Raw genomic sequence first — 19,632 nt, 5'->3', positions numbered from 1 at the left:
GAATTTCGGTCTCTTCTGTGGGTGCCAAACCGCATTACTGACCCCATACCACATGCTGCTGGGATATATCCTTGATGGGGCTGGGCTCCAATTGCTAAAAGAGAAATTGCTTGACTATGGATCTCTGTGGCACCTCATTGGATTACCACTTGCGCAGGGCTATGGACTGGTAAGCAAAGATAGAGGGCCCATCTACAGGGCCCAGGTTGCCCGCATAAATTTAGGAGAGTATGGGGTAAATGATGGAATCATTATGGACTAGAATGATGTGCTGTGTAACTGTATTTTTTGCCTCTCCCGATTGCACCCCTGGTCATCATCGCGGTCATGTTTACATTGTGTTTCACAAAAATCTACAAAATTTGGTTTATTAAAATTAATAGTTCACAAAACTGTAACAAAGAATTTTAAACACCTAAATGAATCCTGGTTCAGTGTCTTTTTTTTATTTTTATAAACTGTAACAAAAGAAATACAGATTGCATTCTAGAAGGGTTATTCGCTAAAACAGATATATTATAAAAATTACGACCATGCCTAGTATAAAGACTTGCATTTTTCAAGCAAAATAAAAAAAAAAAAAGTTCTTAAATAGTCATCATCATCACTTTATTTCGGTAAAAACATACCATAAAAGTACAGTACAAAACAATCCAGGAAGTAAAATAGGAATAAAAATAAGTAAAATTAGAATCGAACTCTAAAAATCAAGGAAGTTTAAGACAGGATGAAACAGTAGCTAAAAAAAATTCCCATGAATATAAAATATGAAAAAAAAACATGCAACCTCAGCTAGATAATAAATACAATAAGCTGGTGACCATGTACTTATATATTACAACTATGCTCTGCTGTGCTTACTTCTACTGTCTACTACTGAGTTTTGTTCTTTAAAATCCTGAGTCTAAAGTGCCAAATAGATTCAAAGAATGTTGCCAAAGGGTACACAATTTGTGCAGATGAGTCAGACTTTAGTGCTCTCAAAGCAGGTAAACAGTTCCTAAAGCCCAGTTGTTTGCATAAAGGGATGATCCAGGGTGCCCTCAGTTTACAGTATGCAGGACATTGAAAAAGAACATAGGTAGCAGTTTCTTCATTCTCACAGCACATCGGATATAGCTTGGACCTGTTGTTTGTATTGGACCATTCAGAAGTTCGGGTGTGCAGAGGAAGAGACCCTATTCTAAATCTGGTATAAAGGGCACGCGCAAATGGAGAGAGTACTACATCCATGTAGAACTCGAACTCGTAATGGCATTTGATTTGAAGAAACCTGTCAGTCATAGAAAAGGGCGGAACTTCAGCCAATTGCACAGTTTGGACATTAAACCAAAATGCGTCCTTCAAAATCTGAGCAGCATTTTTGGGAAAAGAGGAAGGATCCTTCCAATAAGACCCCAAACCAAGATGAGATAAAAACCGTTCAACATAGGCACACCACTTAATTCTAGTAATAAAGTTAGAGCCCACCAAATTGGTCAGCCCACATCTGAATGGAATAAGAGTGTCTAATGACCATAAGCGGATCCAGAACAACAGAGGCCTTAGGGCGGCAATCTGGTTAATTGGGAGAAGATTTAGGTCCATTCGAATGGGCAAGGAAGGGGTACTTGGAGGAACTCTTAGCAACATCTTTAAAAACAAGTTTTCCACCCTTACCAAATCCTCCAGATTGCTATGACCCCATAACTCAGCCACATATAAAGCACCCCCCCCCTCACCCCCCCCCCGGCTTGAGATTTGTATATTTCAAGAGCAGGAGTCAAAGCAAATCTGGGGGATCTAGCTGCAAATCTCACAATACCACCCGCCCTTTGTTTCAGACACATTGTTGATTTCTGAAGGATGGGCTTGCCATTTGAGTGAATCTTCAAGTTTGAGGCCTAGATAATCAAAAGTGCCCACTCTTTCCAATGTGACAACCTCCAAACAAACTGGTCTTCTCATCTTATGCTTTTTGTCTCCAAACACCATGTATTTCGTTTTTGATGAATTGATTTCCAGACCGTGATCTTTGCAGGAATCCATGAACCTCGCAAGCAGGTTTGAGAGGCCTATAGCTGTTTGGGATATTAGCAGAGTGTCGTCAGTGAATAAAAGACATGGAATCTTCTGCCCTCCCATTTTTGTGGCATTGCTAGAGCAATCCAAAAAGTAGGGAATACATGTGTTAATAAATAAGAGAAACAATGTAGACACAAGTAAGCAGCCTTGTCTTACACCACGGTCTGTGGGAAACTCTGCAGTCAGTTCAACTTCCGGTCTCCATCGAATTCTGGCACGATTGCCAGTATAGAGATCTCGGATTATATTTAACATAGAGCAGGAAACCCCTGCTTTACTCATAACTTCCCACAGTTTGTGGCGTGGGACAAGGTCAAAAGCGGATTTCAGGTCTACAAATGCCACAAAAAGATTTCCTGAGTCCACATCTACAGTCCACTTTATAGTGGTAAAACGGAAAACCTGGTCAATAGTGCTGACCTTATCTCTGAACCCTGCCTGGAGGTGGCTTAGTGCCCGATTGTTCGCTATCCATTTCTTCAGCCTACTAAATAGCTGATGATAAAATATTTTTTGTAAGTTATCTAATAGGCTGATGGGTCTATAGTTCCCTGGTAGACCTCTCTCCCCTTTCTTGAATATTGGCACAATGATTGCCTCCTTCCAAGAATCAGGATAGGACCTGTTAGTCAAAACAACATTCGAGATCCTATTTACATACAAGGTCCAATTATTCAAGTCTGCTTTATACGAATCTGAGGGGATTCTGTCAGGACCAGGAGCCTTCCCTGTTTTTTGAGCAATGATTGCCAACTCAGTTTATTTTAATGTGAGGGAGGCAGAGGAATCGCTGCTAAATGGAGTGGGACGTCTCTCCAAAGCTAATGGAATTAAGGTCAGATTTTGAACCATACAGCTCTTTAAATAGTCAATTACATTGATAAATATGCCCAAGTACTAAATATAGGCTTTTTTTAAATGCTCTATATTTACAAAGTTGTCCTGTGCAATCACGTAAGAAGGCAAACACAGACCCATGCCACTCCAAGACAAAAGTGGCACTTGCTCAGCCTGCATTTGGGCGTGATCATGCAACAGCTCAGGATCTCTAACCTCAGCTGCAGACCTTATTATAAGAGGTGGTCACTGGTGGTTAGCATTCAAATCAATTTTATTAGAGCTGAAAGCAAGCCAGGCTAAGTCAAAGTCACTCACAGCAGATATTTAAAAATCGGGTGCCTAAAAAAGCAAAAAATAAATATATGGAAGGGATACACAAAACAGTTAAAAATATTGATACACAACCCATTTACTCTAACTAGGACCTTAACATTGCCAACCCTAGTGATATTTATAAACCCCTCACCCATCACAATATTAAGAGTGCTGGAAAAACAATTAGAATATAAGTGGGATAAAAGTCCCTACATGAGATATCAGTACCTGCTTAGACAGAGTGAGCTGATGGTTTGCCTGCTTTCTTCAGTGTCTGGTTCTGGTGCAGTGCTACATTGCCAGATGCAGCAACAAACACTCCAGCTCTGACGGAACATTGTCTCTGGTTTGTTGCACTGGTGCACATCCCCATCACAAGGAAATATGGTGAACGTGGTAATGCAGTAGGCAGGACTGTGTCCTGAGCACACAAGTGCAAGAGGCGGACATTATTGGGCTTTTTGGATTTGGAGGGAGGGGATGGCTGGAGAGCGAGGTGGAGGGGGTGCTTTGATATATATTTTCAATCTCCTCTTCCACACTGTGACCTTTCTGCATCTAGATGCCATCTAGTTTCAGAAGTTCCAACACAACCTCGTGGGGCTGAAATCTGGTTGTCTATAGTATCTGTTCAGGAGAGTGCAATACGTTTTCTGAGCAGGCACCTATCTGGTTCTCTGAGGGCATCTTTCTATACGTAGCAGACCAATTTTCAAGTTCAAAACTTGAGACATGGGAAATAAAAAAATATTTGTTTCATGCCTCTATTGCTACTACAACATGAAAGCTGGATGTACAACATAAAACATGATTACTTCACATGGCAGCTCCAGCCTTAGATTTAACAAAGACATTAGCCTCCATTTTCCGTGTAGAACCAACAGTGTACTGCTCGTTAAATTTAGACACATTGTCAAAGAAATTGTGCTCCAAGGGTTAGACACTATAAAAGCTTGAGAAATGCTTAACATGAACAGAGGAAAAAAAGTACCCATGCCCTAGGGACCAGTGGTATCACTTTACTAGGTGCTAAAGGGCCTGGTCACTTGGTGATCAAGTGACCATGTGTCTTGCTTTGAGAAAGGAACACTGACTGAGGACCTGATTAGCAGGAAATCAGTGCACTTCAGTCAAACTTGCATAAAAAAAAAAAAACTGGCAAAATATGGGTGTGGGGAGCTTCCTACACAACTCCAGCCAACAAGCCAGGAGGCTCAGCCTGAAAAAGTCTTCCTAATCTGTCAGGTAAGGAAAAATAAGGAAGCAGGTTGGATGGTTGCAGGGTCTACTCTGTTCTACATCTTACTGTCCAGGTCATTTCCTCTGGGAAGCTGACCTACCTCAACCGTGTTAGGACTCCAAATAAAATGCTTTTTGTCTGCCTTTTCAGTCTCCTCGCCCAGTCTCTTTTCTTTGAGATGAGAGGTGTCTGCTAACCCTGTCTTAGCCAGGGAACCCCCCAGCTTACCCAAAGAGGTTACCCACAAATAGAATTACCCACCATGACCAACAGGACTAAGTGGCATAAATTGCTGTTCCACATGGGGTCAGACAACCATGCCAAGGACAGTGCAGCCATAAAGGCTAACACCCCGCAGAGGCCACAGCAGCTATCAGTGCCCAGAACCACACCTTTAGCTCTTCACCGACAGCTGAAGGGGCTAAGATACAGGCTTCTTAGGCTTTAGGGTGCCCATCTCCTGTTTTAGAGTGAGGAGTCTCTACATCCTGCAGCAAACACCCTCCTTCCACTCTCTCTTCTGTTAGCTGAGGAACCACCACCTCGAGCTTAACAGCTATCTGACTAGTCAGGACTTCTTGTGGGTCAGGCTGGGCTTCACCAGTTTCAACTTAGGAGTTCTTCCCTACTGGAGCAGAATCTTCTTGGCTTACTTGAACTTTGGCTAAACTTTGCCCACCTTTCTTACACGTATTTCTTTTCCTTTTCTTCTGGGGCCTGCTTGCACTAGCTGCAGGTTGAGCACCTCCAGAATCCTTGATGGGACTGGCACTGGGCCAGGTCCCCTTTTGGGCTCTGACCAATTTTTGGGAGGTCATTTCTAAGGAGAAAAATCAAGGAGGAGGTCTGTACTGACTACCACCCTTCTCCAACTAGGGAACCCAGCTATTTGTCGGGGCACTAAAGACACAGGCCTATCGGTGACCTTCCCTGGGATAACCCTCACTCTGACATTCTCATCTGGGATTTACTGGTTTGAGAGTACCAGCTTGTCGAACACAGTGGTGTGATTGGTACTGGTATCTCTCCGGGAAGTGGCTGGGACTCCCTTCACCAGTAGGTGGTGGAAGTGCGAACACCCCTCTGGAATTTCCAACCACTCTTTTGGGATCTATTTTCCAGCTTGAAGGACATCCTTGTCTTAGAAATCACCCTCTAAGGCCACACTGGCACCCTCTGTGTGTTTTCTAGTGGGTTTGTTTTTAGGACAAGAAGTGTCCTTAGTTCTGTACCCAGTTTAAGGTAAAAGCACCCACCAAGCCTTTGTGGCATCCCAGTTCTTACCCTGGTACCCACTTTTGTTTTGTGTGATGTCTTGGGGCATGTCCACCTGAACAGAGTTTTGGGGACCCACAGAGGACTCCTTTTCTTTACTTTTCGGGTCGTCCTCCTTTTTCTTTACAGGGGGGTGGGGCTTCTCTGACATGTTCTTTTGGTCACCTCATTAATGACTTTTCTTGGACATTCTAGTTCTAACCCAATGATCAGTCCTCCTCCCCAGCTCTTAGGGAGAGACTGGACCTAGGTCCACCAGTTATTGAGCCAACTTCTCAGAAGTAGTTACTCAGCAGATACTCCTTCATAATCAAATTATAAAGGCCATCATAATCTGGCACCTGACTTCCCTTCAACCAACCACCTATTGTTTTCACTAAGAAGTCCACAAAATGAACCCAGGACTGACTCACGGTTTTTGAGTCTCAATGAACCAGAGTCTATATTCCTCAGTGGTGAGTCTGAAGCCCTCAATCAGGATATCCTTCATGAGGTCACAGGACTCGGTATCTGTCCCTTCAAGTATCGGGGGGTCTATCTGCACTTGCCAGAGAACAGCTCCCAGAGTAAAGAGCCCCAAAACTATTTGAGTTCTCTCATTCTACAGGCACTCTCATAGGCTGAGACTCATTTGGGAATATCATCACCTTCCTCATATTTGGAAGCAATCCCTTTGGGGATTTTAGGGTCACAGACTTCTTCTTTCTCCCTATTAAGTATTGCTGCCACGGGAGTTAGGCTCTAAGCCCATCTCAATTCTTTCTTTTTCTATAGCTAGGAGTTTAGCTTCTAATTCTATCCTCCTGGCTAGTTTTTGGATTTCAGCATCTCCACTGTCTCCCTCCCCTGGTGTACTATCAGAAGCGCCTCCAGTGGTATTACTATGAGAGTGAGTGCTGAGGGTATCCTCCTCAATTCCCTCTCTTTAGAAACGAGTGGTTCTTTTTCTGCCAATGGGCTATCATTTTCTGCAAGCAACTGTTGCACATGGGCTTTTGTTTGTTTAGGGCCCATGGCAAGCTTCCATGCCTGGCAGAGGGCCTTAAGTTGGGCACACTTAAGATCTTTGTAGGGGCCCAGGTGGAGCTCCTGGGAGGAACCTGCTGCCTCAGACATGGTTTTTAAAATACTTAGGACCTTTTAGAATCTTACACGCAAATCCTAAGTAGTTTTTAAGGCCTATCTTATAACTTATTAAATTTCTAAACATAACAGGACTAAACCAAGGCCATAACAGACCAGATTGAAAAAAATCGGGGAGGGGGGTGAGTCGGAGACTGGGGAGACACAAATTTAAAAATCAAAATATATTTTTAGTAACTAAACATGTAAACGTCTTCTTCCCACAGCTCTAACAACAATGTAGGAAGCTGGCTCTTCATATATAGAGGACCAAAATGAAGTACATTGTGCAAAGAATCCAAGCAATCCCCAGAGATATCACAGGGGCACAAATTACATCTCAAATGCTCTCTTTTTGGGTAGGGTGGTCAACGAGTAAGGCATATCAGAGGGTAGTGCTAAGCATATAAGACACACACTCATACAGTAAGTGAGATACATTCGATAAAGAAATCCGACACCAATTTATAAAAAAAAATACATACTTTTATATAAACTTTTAAAACAAACTCACTGGAATCAGGTTAGTATGTTTCGAGATATATATTTTTAGAGTTTTTAAAAGTAGACACTTAGTGCAATTTTCAGATACAGTAATGTTATCCTATAGAGGAAGGAACAATCACTGCACAAGGTAGAGTACAACAACTTATGGGACCAATCTCCTGGATATAAGGTGAGTAGAGGGCAAGGTCACACCAACAGGTCACCATTGGAAGCTTTGGTGCATCCGGGTGCAGAGGCGTGTTACAGCATCAGGTGCCATATTCAAGTCTATCGGAATGGGTCCGGTTACAAAGTTGCTGCAGGGATGGACTAAAAGGTCGGTCGAGGGGAACTGACAGTGGGGCTTGACCCTTGGGGACCTCGGGCACATGGGGACAAAACCAGTCCACTCCTCCTCTGGCAGTGAGGAATGGATGCAGTGGTGTATTCTGCCATCAGGTCTGCTGCTGGAGCTCCTCGTGGTTACAGGGGGGCACGCAGAAACAGTCTGCAGGCATGGACCGGGGATCTAGTCCGAGCAAGCCAACAGGTGGGGCTCAGGTCTCACGAGGCTGGGAGACATGAGGACACCCTTGGTGCTCTTCGGTCCTGGTGGACAGGTGCTGGATTTTTGTCTCCTGATCACTTGTGGTTGCAGGGGCGGGGGGTTCTGAGGAAAAAGGCTACAGGCGCCGTCTCAAAACCCACAGTGGGCGAACTCAGGGTGAGCGTTGTCTGTAGAGGGCAAGGGGACCATGCTGACATCATTGGGTCACTTCAACACAGGCTAGGCGGCTCGGGTGTAATAGTGATGTCCGTCATTAGGTTTCTGGCGGTCCTGGTCCTCACAGTTCTTGCTTGGGTGCCTGCGGATGCAGGGGGAGCTGCCCCGCTACTACAAGGGAGTCCTTCCTGGTGATTTGCGAAGCACTAGCAGCTCTCCCAGAATCTTGGAGGCTGCAGCCGCAGAACAGGCCAGTTGCTCCTTGATGGTCGGGTGCAACAGGTAGGCCGGCAGGGTTGGCGCCAAGTCAGTCGTGCTCCTCACTTCGCAGGGTCAGCAGGCTTTTTGTCCACTCCTGTAGTGTCCAGTGAAGATCTGAGGTCCTGGTATCAAGGGTCCCCCCTAAATACTCAATTTAGGGGGCATTAAGGGGAGTGAAGGGTAGTAGCCAATGGGCTACCTACCCGTGGGGTCATTACACCCCCTAGATGACCACTTCCTGTGGTGAGTTCTTAAATTCCACCACACACAAGATAGTGAAATTTCCTAAGTCGTGTCCACTTCAGGCTGGTCACCCTAGGAGTGTTCCCAGTCTGGCAATGTGACACGCCTCCTGCATAGTTAATTTTCCCGTCTGTTAGGGTGCCAGTTGGGCCCTGGGGCTGGCATCTTCCTCTAAGGAAGGCAAGATCTGCATACCAAACGGTGGGTGACTTCTTTGAAAATCCCTACCTTGGAATGCAGATCATCCATTGGGGAGGGGTGTGCAACACTCCAGACCGGACAGGCTTTTGTTTCTGACCTCTAGTAATGGAGGCTCTCACCCTGGGAGGTCACATTCTAGCCTGTTGGTGGCAGACTGGCCAGAACCATTCTGTGAGCTCATCATTAGTTGGTAGGTTTTTCAGGGGGCACCTCTAAGGTTCCCTCTGAGTGCAAGAATTAATACATCCATCAATGGAATCAGTAAAGGGTTTATTTATACATCATGCTTCATACCAAACATCCCTATGTTCAGAGACGCCATCATGTAGCTGCAGAAACTCGTATTGACCAGTGTCCAGCACATGTATTTAACTGGCATCCCTCCACACTTACTAGGTCTAAGAATCAACAAAGACACAGTGGGGCATATTTGCTCATAGATATATGCCCCAACTTGTAATATAATGCACCCTGCCTTAAGGCTGTAAGGCCTTGTGTAGGGGTGACTGTAAGGAAATGCCTCCTTGGCATGGTTGCCCCCTGACTTTTTGCCTTTGCTGATGCTATGTTTACAATTGAAAGTGTGCTGAGGCCTGCTAACCAGGCCCCAGCACCAGTGTTCTTTCCCTAACCTGTACTTTTGTATCCACAATTGGCAGACCCTGGCATCCAGATAAGTCCCTTGTAACTGGTACTTCTAGTACCAAGGGCCCTGATGCCAAGGAAGGTCTCTAAGGGCTGCAGCATGTCTTATGCCACCCTGGAGACCCCTCACTCAGCACAGACACACTGCTTGCCAGCTTGTGTGTGCTAGTGAGAACAAAACGAGTAAGTCGACATGGCACTCCCCTCAGGGTGCCATGCCAGCCTCTCACTGCCTATGCAGTATAGGTAAGACACCCCTCTAGCAGGCCTTACAGCCCTAAGGCAGGGTGCACTATACCATAGGTGAGGGTACCAGTGCATGAGCATGGTACCCCTACAGTGTCTAAACAAAACCTTAGACATTGTAAGTGCAGGGTAGCCATAAGAGTATATGGTCTGGGAGTCTGTCAAACACGAACTCCACAGCACCATAATGGCTACACTGAAAACTGGGAAGTTTGGTATCAAACTTCTCAGCACAATAAATGCACACTGATGCCAGTGTACATTTTATAGTAAAATACACCACAGAGGGCACCTTAGAGGTCCCCCCTGAAACTTAACCGACTATCTGTGTAGGCTGACTAGTTCCAGCAGCCTGCCACACTAGAGACATGTTGCTGGCCCCATGGGGAGAGTGCCTTTGTCACTCTGAGGCCAGTAACAAAGCCTGCACTGGGTGGAGATGCTAACACCTCCCCCAGGCAGGAGCTGTAACACCTGGCGGTGAGCCTCAAAGGCTCACCCCTTTGTCACAGCCCAGCAGGGCACTCCAGCTTAGTGGAGTTGCCCGCCCCCTCCGGCCACGGCCCCCACTTTTGGCGGCAAGGCTGGAGGGAACAAAGAAAGCAACAAGGAGGAGTCACTGACCAGTCAGGACAGCCCCTAAGGTGTCCTGAGCTGAGGTGACTCTGACTTTTAGAAATCCTCCATCTTGCAGATGGAGGATTCCCCCAATAGGGTTAGGATTGTGACCCCCTCCCCTTGGGAGGAGGCACAAAGAGGGTGTACCCACCCTCAGGGCTAGTAGCCATTGGCTACTAACCCCCCAGACCTAAACACGCCCTTAAATTTAGTATTTAAGGGCTACCCTGAACCCTAGAAAAGTAGATTCCTGCAACTACAAGAAGAAGGACTGCCTAGCTGAAACCCCTGCAGAGGAAGACCAGAAGACGACAACTGCCTTGGCTCCAGAAACTCACCGGCCTGTCTCCTGCCTTCCAAAGATCCTGCTCCAGCGACGCCTTCCAAAGGGACCAGCGACCTCGACATCCTCTGAGGACTGCCCCTGCTTCGAAAAGACAAGAAACTCCCGAGGACAGCGGACCTGCTCCAAGAAAAGCTGCAACTTTGTTTCCAGCAGCTTTTAAAGAACCCTGCAAGCTCCCCGCAAGAAGCGTGAGACTTGCAACACTGCACCCGGCGACCCCGACTCGGCTGGTGGCGATCCAACACCTCAGGAGGGACCCCAGGACTACTCTAAGACTGTGAGTACCAAGACCTGTCCCCCCTGAGCCCCCACAGCGCCGCCTGCAGAGGGAATCCCGAGGCTTCCCCTGACCGCGACTCTTTGAATCCTAAGTCCCGACACCTGGGAGAGACCCTGCACCCGCAGCCCCCAGGACCTGAAGGACCGGACTTTCACTGGAGGAGTGACCCCCAGGAGTCCCTCTCCCTTGACCAAGTGGAGGTTTCCCCGAGGAACCCCCCCCTTGCCTGCCTGCAGCGCTGAAGAGATTCCGAGATCTCCCATTGACTTCCATTACAAACCCGACGCTTGTTTCTACACTGCACCCGGCCGCCCCCGCGCTGCTGAGGGTGAAATTCCTGTGTGGGCTTGTGTCCCCCCCGGTGCCCTACAAAACCCCCCTGGTCTGCCCTCCGAAGACGCGGGTACTTACCTGCAAGCAGACCGGAACCGGGGCACCCCCTTCTCTCCATTCTAGCCTATGCGTTTTGGGCACCACTTTGAACTCTGCACCTGACCGGCCCTGAGCTGCTGGTGTGGTGACTTTGGGGTTGCTCTGAACCCCCAACGGTGGGCTACCTTGGACCAAGAACTAAGCCCTGTAAGTGTCTTACTTACCTGGTTAACCTAACAAATACTTACCTCCCCTAGGAACTGTGAAAATTGCACTGTGTCCACTTTTAAAACAGCTATTTGTGAATAACTTGAAAAGTATACATGCAATTTTGATGATTTTAAGTTCCTAAAGTACTTACCTGCAATACCTTTCGAATGAGATATTACATGTAGAATTTGAACCTGTGGTTCTTAAAATAAACTAAGAAAAGATATTTTTCTATATAAAAACCTATTGGCTAGATTTGTCTCTGAGTGTGTGTACCTCATTTATTGTCTATGTGTATGTACAACAAATGCTTAACACTACTCCTTGGATAAGCCTACTGCTCGACCACACTACCTCAAAATAGAGCATTAGTATTATCTCTTTTTGCCACTATCTTACCTCTAAGGGGAACCCTTGGACTCTGTGCATGCTATTCCTTACTTTGAAATAGCACATACAGAGCCAACTTCCTACATTGGTGGATCAGCGGTGGGGTACAAGACTTTGCATTTGCTGGACTACTCAGCCAATACCTGATCACACGACAAATTCCAAAATTGTCATTAGAAATTCATTTTTGCAATTTGAAATTTTTCTAAATTCTTAAAAGTCCTGCTAGGGCCTTGTGTGTTAAGTCCCTGTTTAGCATTGTCTTTTAGAGTTTAAAAGTTTGTTAAAAGTTTGAAATTAGATTCTAGAAACAGTTTTAGATTCTTTAAAAAGTCTTCCAACTCTTAGCAAAATAATGTCTGATACAGAGATGAATGTGGTGGAACTCGACACCACACCTTACCTCCATCTTAAGATGAGGGAGCTAAGGTCTCTCTGTAATATCAAAAAAATAACCATTGGCTCCAGACCTACCAAAATTCAGCTCCAGGAGCTGTTGGCAGAGTTTGAAAAAGCCAACCCCTCTGATGATGACCTCACAGAGGAAGAAATTAGTGACTTGGAGGCCAATGTCCCTCCTCCAGTCCTAAATAGGGAGAACAGGACCCCTCAAGTCCTGTCTCCAACTGTGTTAGTCAGAAATAGTGAGTCCCTCACAGGAGGGTCCCACATTTCTGAAATCACTGAGGAGGCTCTCAGTGAAGATGACCTCCTGTTAGCCAGGATGGCCAAAAGATTGGCTTTAGAGAGACAGCTCCTAGCCATAGAAAGGGAAAGACAAGAGATGGGCCTAGGTCCCATCAATGGTGGCAGCAATATAAATAGGGTCAGAGATTCTCCTGACATGTTAAAAATCCCCAAAGGGATTGTGACAAAATTTGAAGATGGTGATGACATCACCAAGTGGTTCACAGCTTTTGAGAGGGCTTGTGTAACCAGAAAAGTGAACAGATCTCACTGGGGTGCTCTCCTTTGGGAAATGTTCACTGGAAAGTGTAGGGATAGACTCCTCACACTCTCTGGAAAAGATGCAGAATCTTATGACCTCATGAAGGGTACCCTGATTGAGGGCTTTGGATTCTCCACTGAGGAGTACAGGATTAGGTTCAGGGGGGCTCAAAAATCCTCGAGCCAGACCTGGGTTGACTTTGTTGACTACTCAGTGAAAACACTAGATGGTTGGATTCAAGGCAGTGGTGTAAGTAATTATGATGGGCTGTACAATTTATTTGTGAAAGAACACCTGTTAAGTAATTGTTTCAATGATAAACTGCATCAGCATCTGGTAGACCTAGGACCAATTTCTCCCCAAGAATTGGGAAAGAAGGCGGACCATTGGGTCAAGACAAGGGTGTCCAAGACTTCAACAGGGGGTGACCAAAAGAAAGGGGTCACAAAGACTCCCCAGGGGAAGGGTGATGAGACAACCAAAAATAAAAATAGTAAAGAGTCTTCTACAGGCCCCCAAAAACCTGCACAGGAGGGTGGGCCCAGAGTCTCTTCACAAAACAATGGGTACAAGGGTAAAAACTTTGATCCCAAAAAGGCCTGGTGTCATAGCTGTAAACAGCATGGACACCAAACTGGAGACAAGGCCTGTCCCAAGAAAGGTTCCACTCCAAACTCCCATCCAGGTAACACTGGTATGGCTAGTCTCCAAGTGGGATCAACAGTGTGCCCAGAGCAAATCAGGGTCCACACTGAAGCTACTCTAGTTTCTGAGGGTGGGGTGGATTTAGCCACACTAGCTGTCTGGCCGCCTAACATGCAAAAATACAGACAGCAACTCTTAATTAATGGGACTAGAATAGAGGGCCTGAGGGATACAGGTGCCAGTGTCACCATGGTGACAGAGAAACTGGTTTCCCCTGGCCAATACCTGACTGGAAAAACTTACACAGTCACCAACGCTGACAATCAGAGAAAAGTACATCCCATGGCAATGGTTACTTTAGAATGGGGAGGGGTCAATGGCCTGAAACAGGTGGTGGTCTCCTCAAATATCCCAGTGGACTGTCTGCTTGGAAATGACCTGGAGTCCTCAGCATGGGCTGGGGTAGAACTAAAAACCCATGCAGCAATGCTGGGTATCCCTGAACTGGTGTGTGTGAAAACCAGAGCACAATGCAAGGCACAGGGTGAACAAGTAGAGCTGGAGTCTGGAAGAATGGCCCAGCCTACCAAGAGGAAAGGGAAGTCAGTTGGGAAACCAACTGCAACACAGCAAAAGAAAGGGAACCTCTCTTCTCAGGAAGAAGTTCTACCCTCTGAGGGAACTGAGCCTTTGGAGCTTGAACCTTATCAGGTTGAGCTCTTAGGCCCAGGGGGACCCTCAAGGGAGGAGCTGTGTAAGGGACAAGAAACCTGTCCCTCTCTTGAAGGCCTTAGGCAGCAAGCTGCTGAAGAGTCCAAAGGCAAGAAAAATGGAACGCATAGGGTCTATTGGGAAGATGGACTCCTGTACACTGAGGCCAGAGACCCCAAACCTGGTGCCACTAGGAGAGTGGTAGTGCCTCAGCTGTTCAGAGAGTTCATCCTAACATTGGCCCATGACATTCCCCTTGCTGGACATTTGGGACAAACCAAGACGTGGGAGAGGTTAGTCAACCACTTCTACTGGCCCAATATGTCCAACATGGTTAAGGAGTTTTGCCTCTCCTGCCCCACCTGTCAAGCCAGTGGTAAGACAGGTGGGCATCCAAAGGCCCCCCTCATTCCACTTCCAGTGGTGGGGGTTCCCTTTGAAAGAGTGGGTGTGGACATAGTTGGTCCACTAGAACCTCCCACAGCCTCAGGAAATCTGTATATCCTGGTAGTAGTGGATCATGCTACCAGGTATCCTGAAGCTATTCCCCTTAGGTCGACTACTGCCCCTGCAGTAGCCAAGGCCCTCATTGGTATTTTTACCAGAGTGGGTTTCCCTAAGGAGGTGGTGTCTGACAGAGGTACCAACTTCATGTCAGCATACCTAAAGCACATGTGGAATGAGTGTGGAGTGACTTATAAATTCACTACACCCTACCATCCACAAACTAATGGCTTAGTTGAGAGATTCAACAAGACATTAAAAGGCATGATCATGGGGCTCCCAGAAAAACTCAAAAGGAGATGGGATGTCCTCTTGCCATGTCTGCTTTTCGCTTACAGAGAGGTGCCACAGAAGGGAGTAGGATTCTCACCCTTTGAACTTCTGTTTGGTCATCCTGTAAGGGGACCACTTGCTCTTGTTAAAGAAGGCTGGGAGAGACCTCTCCATGAGCCTAAACAGGACATAGTGGACTATGTACTTGGCCTTCGCTCTAGAATGGCAGAGTACATGGAAAAGGCAACCAAAAACCTTGAGGCCAGCCAACAACTCCAGAAGTTTTGGTATGACCAAAAGGCTGCACTGGTTGAGTTCCAACCAGGGCAGAAAGTCTGGGTTCTGGAGCCTGTGGCTCCCAGGGCACTCCAGGACAAATGGAGTGGCCCTTACCCAGTGCTAGAGAGGAAGAGTCAGGTCACCTACCTGGTGGACCTGGGCACAAGCAGGAGCCCCAAGAGGGTGATCCATGTGAACCGCCTTAAGCTCTTCCATGACAGGGCTGATGTGAATCTGTTAATGGTAACAGATGAGGATCAGGAGGCAGAGAGTGAACCTCTCCCTGATCTTCTGCCATCAGACCCAAAAGATGGCACAGTAGATGGAGTGATCTACTCAGACACCCTCTCTGGCCAACAGCAAGCTGATTGTAGGAGAGTCCTACAACAGTTTCCTGAACTCTTCTCCTTAACCCCTGGTCAGACACACCTGTGTACCCATGATGTGGACACAGGAGACAGCATGCCTGTCAAAAACAAAATCTTTAGACAATCTGACCATGTTAAGGAAAGCATCAAGGTGGAAGTCCACAAGATGCTGGAATTGGGAGTGATTGAGCGCTCTGACAGCCCCTGGGCTAGCCCAGTGGTCTTAGTCCCCAAACCTCACACCAAAGATGGGAAGAAAGAAATGAGGTTTTGTGTGGACTACAGAGGGCTCAACTCTGTCACCAAGACAGATGCCCACCCAATTCCAAGAGCTGATGAGCTCATTGACAAATTAGGTGCTGCCAAATTCCTAAGTACCTTTGACTTGACAGCAGGGTACTGGCAAATAAAAATGGCACCTGGGGCAAAAGAAAAGACAGCATTCTCCACACCTGATGGGCATTATCAGTTTACTGTTATGCCCTTTGGTTTAAAGAATGCCCCTGCCACCTTCCAAAGGTTGGTGAATCAAGTCCTTGCTGGCTTGGAGCCCTTTAGCACAGCTTATCTTGATGATATTGCTGTCTTTAGCTCCACCTGGCAGGATCACCTGGTCCACCTGAAGAAGGTTTTGAAGGCTCTGCAATCTGTAGGCCTCTCTATCAAGGCATCCAAATGCCAGATAGGGCAAGGAACTGTGGTTTACTTGGGACACCTTGTAGGTGGAGGCCAAGTTCAGCCACTCCAACCCAAGATCCAGACTATTCTGGACTGGGTAGCTCCAAAAACCCAGACTCAAGTCAGGGCATTCCTTGGCTTGACTGGGTATTACAGGAGGTTTGTGAAGGGATATGGATCCATTGTGACAGCCCTCACTGAACTCACCTCCAAGAAACTGCCCAAGAAAGTGAACTGGACTGTGGAATGCCAACAGGCCTTTGACACCCTGAAACAAGCAATGTGCTCAGCACCAGTTCTAAAAGCTCCAGATTATTCTAAGCAGTTCATTGTGCAGACTGATGCCTCTGAACATGGGATAGGGGCAGTTTTGTCCCAAACAAATGATGATGGCCTTGACCAGCCTGTTGCTTTCATTAGCAGGAGGTTACTCCCCAGGGAGCAGCGTTGGAGTGCCATTGAGAGGGAGGCCTTTGCTGTGGTTTGGTCCCTGAAGAAGCTGAGACCATACCTCTTTGGGACTCACTTCCTAGTTCAAACTGACCACAGACCTCTCAAATGGCTGATGCAAATGAAAGGTGAAAATCCTAAACTGTTGAGGTGGTCCATCTCCCTACAGGGAATGGACTTTATAGTGGAACACAGACCTGGGACTGCCCATGCCAATGCAGATGGCCTTTCCAGGTTCTTCCACTTAGAAAATGAAGACTCTCTTGGGAAAGGTTAGTCTCATCCTCTTTCGTTTGGGGGGGGGGGGTTGTGTAAGGAAATGCCTCCTTGGCATGGTTGCCCCCTGACTTTTTGCCTTTGCTGATGCTATGTTTACAATTGAAAGTGTGCTGAGGCCTGCTAACCAGGCCCCAGCACCAGTGTTCTTTCCCTAACCTGTACTTTTGTATCCACAATTGGCAGACCCTGGCATCCAGATAAGTCCCTTGTAACTGGTACTTCTAGTACCAAGGGCCCTGATGCCAAGGAAGGTCTCTAAGGGCTGCAGCATGTCTTATGCCACCCTGGAGACCCCTCACTCAGCACAGACACACTGCTTGCCAGCTTGTGTGTGCTAGTGAGAACAAAACGAGTAAGTCGACATGGCACTCCCCTCAGGGTGCCATGCCAGCCTTTCACTGCCTATGCAGTATAGGTAAGACACCCCTCTAGCAGGCCTTACAGCCCTAAGGCAGGGTGCACTATACCATAGGTGAGGGTACCAGTGCATGAGCATGGTACCCCTACAGTGTCTAAACAAAACCTTAGACATTGTAAGTGCAGGGTAGCCATAAGAGTATATGGTCTGGGAGTCTGTCAAACACGAACTCCACAGCACCATAATGGCTACACTGAAAACTGGGAAGTTTGGTATCAAACTTCTCAGCACAATAAATGCACACTGATGCCAGTGTACATTTTATAGTAAAATACACCACAGAGGGCACCTTAGAGGTCCCCCCTGAAACTTAACCGACTATCTGTGTAGGCTGACTAGTTCCAGCAGCCTGCCACACTAGAGACATGTTGCTGGCCCCATGGGGAGAGTGCCTTTGTCACTCTGAGGCCAGTAACAAAGCCTGCACTGGGTGGAGATGCTAACACCTCCCCCAGGCAGGAGCTGTAACACCTGGCGGTGAGCCTCAAAGGCTCACCCCTTTGTCACAGCCCAGCAGGGCACTCCAGCTTAGTGGAGTTGCCCGCCCCCTCCGGCCACGGCCCCCACTTTTGGCGGCAAGGCTGGAGGGAACAAAGAAAGCAACAAGGAGGAGTCACTGACCAGTCAGGACAGCCCCTAAGGTGTCCTGAGCTGAGGTGACTCTGACTTTTAGAAATCCTCCATCTTGCAGATGGAGGATTCCCCCAATAGGGTTAGGATTGTGACCCCCTCCCCTTGGGAGGAGGCACAAAGAGGGTGTACCCACCCTCAGGGCTAGTAGCCATTGGCTACTAACCCCCCAGACCTAAACACGCCCTTAAATTTAGTATTTAAGGGCTACCCTGAACCCTAGAAAAGTAGATTCCTGCAACTACAAGAAGAAGGACTGCCTAGCTGAAACCCCTGCAGAGGAAGACCAGAAGACGACAACTGCCTTGGCTCCAGAAACTCACCGGCCTGTCTCCTGCCTTCCAAAGATCCTGCTCCAGCGACGCCTTCCAAAGGGACCAGCGACCTCGACATCCTCTGAGGACTGCCCCTGCTTCGAAAAGACAAGAAACTCCCGAGGACAGCGGACCTGCTCCAAGAAAAGCTGCAACTTTGTTTCCAGCAGCTTTTAAAGAACCCTGCAAGCTCCCCGCAAGAAGCGTGAGACTTGCAACACTGCACCCGGCGACCCCGACTCGGCTGGTGGCGATCCAACACCTCAGGAGGGACCCCAGGACTACTCTAAGACTGTGAGTACCAAGACCTGTCCCCCCTGAGCCCCCACAGCGCCGCCTGCAGAGGGAATCCCGAGGCTTCCCCTGACCGCGACTCTTTGAATCCTAAGTCCCGACACCTGGGAGAGACCCTGCACCCGCAGCCCCCAGGACCTGAAGGACCGGACTTTCACTGGAGGAGTGACCCCCAGGAGTCCCTCTCCCTTGACCAAGTGGAGGTTTCCCCGAGGAACCCCCCCCTTGCCTGCCTGCAGCGCTGAAGAGATTCCGAGATCTCCCATTGACTTCCATTACAAACCCGACGCTTGTTTCTACACTGCACCCGGCCGCCCCCGCGCTGCTGAGGGTGAAATTCCTGTGTGGGCTTGTGTCCCCCCCGGTGCCCTACAAAACCCCCCTGGTCTGCCCTCCGAAGACGCGGGTACTTACCTGCAAGCAGACCGGAACCGGGGCACCCCCTTCTCTCCATTCTAGCCTATGCGTTTTGGGCACCACTTTGAACTCTGCACCTGACCGGCCCTGAGCTGCTGGTGTGGTGACTTTGGGGTTGCTCTGAACCCCCAACGGTGGGCTACCTTGGACCAAGAACTAAGCCCTGTAAGTGTCTTACTTACCTGGTTAACCTAACAAATACTTACCTCCCCTAGGAACTGTGAAAATTGCACTAAGTGTCCACTTTTAAAACAGCTATTTGTGAATAACTTGAAAAGTATACATGCAATTTTGATGATTTGAAGTTCCTAAAGTACTTACCTGCAATACCTTTCGAATGAGATATTACATGTAGAATTTGAACCTGTGGTTCTTAAAATAAACTAAGAAAAGATATTTTTCTATATAAAAACCTATTGGCTAGATTTGTCTCTGAGTGTGTGTACCTCATTTATTGTCTATGTGTATGTACAACAAATGCTTAACACTACTCCTTGGATAAGCCTACTGCTCGACCACACTACCTCAAAATAGAGCATTAGTAT

At 47.4% G+C, this 19,632-nt stretch overlaps 1 protein-coding gene across 2 annotated transcripts in view; it reads right to left on the bottom strand.

Moving 5' to 3' along the window:
- The window catches only part of GANAB (glucosidase II alpha subunit), a 216,565-nt gene that overhangs the window by 179,420 nt on the left and 17,513 nt on the right, over window positions 1-19,632 (bottom strand). The window lies entirely within an intron of this gene.

Source organism: Pleurodeles waltl, chromosome 9, assembly GCF_031143425.1.
Source record: "Pleurodeles waltl isolate 20211129_DDA chromosome 9, aPleWal1.hap1.20221129, whole genome shotgun sequence".
Taxonomy (NCBI): domain Eukaryota; kingdom Metazoa; phylum Chordata; class Amphibia; order Caudata; family Salamandridae; genus Pleurodeles; species Pleurodeles waltl.
The sequence above is the reverse complement of the archived record's forward strand: the minus strand, read 5'-3'. Positions and strand labels throughout refer to the sequence as shown.